The following is a 4,122-nucleotide window of genomic DNA, read 5'->3' as shown; positions in this document are numbered from 1 at the left end:
GAATGAATTTGCTCCCTGGCAGCTGGCAGGGTTTGTGTTTACTCTGCAGGTCATGCTGGTACCCACAGAAGGGTTTTCATTCTGCACCAGGTTGTGTGTTTCTTCATAAAGTGATACTGTGCAGAGGAGGGAAATGCTGCAAACTTCTGAAAATTGTTTTCTGTAGACATCTGATTGAGATTTCTGCCAGAGGGAGGAAAATGTTCTCCTCCACACAGTAATTAGGGGGCTCTGCTGGAGCAGAGAGGAGTGAAAAGGAGGCAAGAGAAGGAGCAAGGCTCTGGAGGAGAAGCTTACCTTGCCATCAGTCTGAAATCAAAGGAATGTGCTGCATCCAGCCCTTCACCTGCATATATATCTACATCTATCTATCTATCTATATCTATATCTATATCTATATCTATATCTATATCTATATCTATATTGATATAGATATATATAATGATACCCATGATCAGGAAAATTTGTAGTGCCAGGCTTGTCTTGGTGAATGCAGACTCTAGGCAAGAGGTTAGTAAGTAAAACCAGTGTAGGCTTCTCCCTGTCTCAGCCCTTCTTGCTGCTCTTCAAAAAATGAGATGATGGTGAGAAATGTGGCTCATTGCTTTGGCATTGTTACTTAATTTACAAAGGGTGGCAATTTGGTCCCAGAAAACTAAAATCAAATTCAACTAAAACCAAAAATCATTCAAACCCCAAATTTCCAAGGCTAAATGAGAAAATGGAAATGAAGGAAAGATCCAGCAGTAAGGTTAAAAAGAAAGAATAATATCATTTATGTACAGAAAACAAAAAATCGTAAATGACAAATGAAGTGGCAGTTTTCTAAAAAATGAGAAGAGGAAAGCAGGGTGAGCTGCAGATGAAATGTTGTTCCAGGAGGAAGAGGAGGGACCTGGCAGGGAGTGGGAGTGGGTAGGAAGGATGGGGCTGTGCATGACTGAGCACAGGGCTGCTCCAGTGGGAGGGTGGCACAGAGGTGACAGCCTGAGGACACAGCACACCCTTGGTGTAGGCACCAGACAGGGCTGGGATTGCTGTTCTGCTTCCAGCTGGGTCATGGGTGTCTCTGGTCACAGGGGGAACCAGGGGCAAATCCCACTCTCCCCAGGAAGTCACTGCCAGAGCTCCCCTTGTCTGTCCTTCATTTCACAGTGCAATGGCAATTTCACACTTTGGGAATCTGGCTTTAAATAAGAGGAGAGGAACTGGGGGAAACTCGATGTTTTCCATGGCCAGCTGTGGGTACCTGACTTGCAGGAGACCCATGAGAAGCAGGGCTGGAGTAAAGGCACAGTCTCAGGCACAGCCATGTGACCCACACATGAGCTGTGTGGGAGCTGCATCCTGGTGCTGCTGGGGGATGCTGATGCCATCCATCCATCCATCCATCCATCCTGGACAGCTGAGGTGAGACCTCCAGGAGCTGATCTGCAGAAAGGAGATGAGCAGGGCTCTGCAGTCAGATCTGACTGTGGATCTCATGAAGTTCACAACCCCTGGAGCCATGCTGGGTTTCCAAGGGCAGAGGAGGCAGCAAGGCAGCATCTCAGGCAGTGAGGATCCAGTCGGGGCACAGCCATCAGCCTGGAGGGGCACAGCCATGCCAGGGATCTGCTGTCCACACCTCAGCTTGTTTCCTCAGCCCCTGACCAGAAAAGCCAAGTGCCTTCTGCTAATAATCACATCTAGAGATACTTTTTAATAACACTTCCAATCAAGACTCATGTTCCTTTTGGTAAGAAATTCCAAACTGATCTTCTTCCACGTTGTCTCTCTTGCTGTGCCTGGCTCTCCAGCTCCAGTTATGGCACTGGCAGGGACAAAGCCCTCCTGGCACAGGGGAATGCCCAATTCCCTGCAGAGGGGCCAGAGGCTGCAGAGCAGCCCCCTGTGCAGGCAGGCTGGCAGGGAACCAGTGAGCATGCTCTCCATCAGGTTTGGCAGAGCTAACGCCCACCCAGGGATCTTATAACCAGCAGTCACACCCCTTTTCCCTCCAAAACCACCTTGGCAGTGCTGTACTGAAGGCAGAAACCAACCAAAATCAGCTTCAGGCCATGCCCATTGCCACAGGCACCCACACTCTGTGTCTCGGCCTCCTGGGCTGTCTCCAGCCTCCTTGGACAGTGCTGGGCAATGCAGCTGCCTGCCAGCAGCACAGTTCTCTCCAGGGCACCTGGTAGAGCTTCAGGAAAGCTACAGGGCAAGGTCTGATGGAGAGTAGGGGTAAATTTCTGTATCAAAGTAGTTATCGACGCCTAGTGCCTGCCTGCTGTGCTGGAGGGGCGGCTGGGGAATCTGGGTATCTCCTTTTGCTCCAGAGCAGTCCCAAACCACAAGGTTTCACCCCAGAATGAGCACTCTTGGCCACAGCTGTCTTTCTAGGGCCACATTTTGAGAAGAGCTCTTCCTGCTCTTGTGTGCAGTGCCCTTTCAGACAGTGACAAATGGTTTGTATTTGTCCTTGATAAAAGCCACACCCCGTCTGAGTTATTTTTACAGCATTTTAACCACTAGTCAATCACCTTGGTTTTGCTGTGGGAAGAGCTAAATGCAGCAATGAGAAAGAACCAGACAATATTTAGGGGTGTGTTTGGCACTGCTGTGCTGTGCTCACCCCACATGGCAGAGTGCAGGACCCTGTGGGCTGGCAGATGCAGGAGAGGAATGGCTGATGTGTGCCCTGCTGGGTGATTCCTCCACGACAGCAAAAAGGGCTTAATCTATTATGACAAAAACAGGGTCAAGAGGAAAAGATTTGTGATGAGCAGGAGGAGAAATGTAAATGTTTTCTTTGGTACCACTTTCTTCCCAGCCTTGGAAAATGGAAGTCGACATCCTGGAGAGCTGTTTTGGACCAAGCTGGTAACTCAGGGTAGCTACCATGAACACAGGTGTCCTGTTATTGCTGTCTGGATGTCACATTGCCCTGGATTTCTTTGCCTATATTGAGGAAAAACTTGGGTTCCATAAAAATGCACACCAGTTGTGTTAGAGCACAGACAGCTCTTGCATTTCTGCAAATTTTTCAATGTTGGAGAGAGTTGAAGAAAGCCAGAACTTACCTTCTGGCACCTAAAACATCTCTGAAATCTCACAGAAATCACAGCCAGACATGCACGCCATGCTGCTCTCTATGCTCACAGGAGTGCAGGTGGGAGTGCCAGCAGCTGGCAGAAAAAGGATCAGTTCTGGTTTTACACCCATTTGTGTCAGATCTCAGCCATGAGGAGCCTGGCAGGCAGGCAGGCAGCAGTGGGAAAAGCTGGGCAGTTCCACAGGCAGGGGAGTCCCTGAGGTCTGGGGCCACCTGCCTGGGAGCCCAGATCCCTTCCAGAGAGGTGCAACCCCAGAGTGCTGGGCATTCACTCAGTAAAAGCTGCCAAATGAGAGCAGCTGGGGGTGGGCTGTGATCTGCAGAATAAGAGATGATCTGATTTTTAAAGTATTTTTGTTTGGAGGACTTGTCTGATAGGACCCTCCGAAGGCCCCATGTGCTGACCTTGGATGCAATTGAGTTCCCAGTTTACATCTCTAATTTGCACTGTTGCCATGGGAAACCCTTTTGGGGCACATGTGTGTGCATGCACAAGAGGCTGTGCATGCTTCCCAAGGGAAGGGGGCAGACTCCATTTCCTCTGCCCCTTTTATACCACAGCCTGCAACGTTTGTGTTTAAATTCCATTACATGGTGAAAAACCTCTTCTGTTTCAACCAGCCAAAACCAGCTGCTATTTCTTCCTTTGTTTGGAACAGCAAAGCAAAACAGTGTTTACTTTAATTCTTGAGAGTGTCATAGATAATCTGTGGGATGGAGTCTTCATTTTCCATGCACTCCAAAACCACGGAGTGTCACGCACAGCTGTCAGTAGTACGAAAAATGAAATCAAGTTGCTTAGCTCAGACAAAAGCAGATAAAAGTTCTGTGTGCATTGTCCTGTGAGAAAAAACGTGGAAGGGATGAGGAGAAGAATCGTAATATAAAAGAAATGTGAGGATATTAGGGACTCACAAGAGGATAAAAGAATCTGAAATCTGCCAGTAAAGAGGGATCTGTTGCCTTCCTGAAGCATGGGGATCTAATTACTCTTTTCTTCCCCCTCTTCATTATGAAGCAAC

This window comes from Geospiza fortis, unplaced genomic scaffold (genome assembly GCF_000277835.1).
Source record: "Geospiza fortis unplaced genomic scaffold, GeoFor_1.0 scaffold23, whole genome shotgun sequence".
In the NCBI taxonomy this organism is placed as follows: domain Eukaryota; kingdom Metazoa; phylum Chordata; class Aves; order Passeriformes; family Thraupidae; genus Geospiza; species Geospiza fortis.
The sequence above is the reverse complement of the archived record's forward strand: the minus strand, read 5'-3'. Positions refer to the sequence as shown.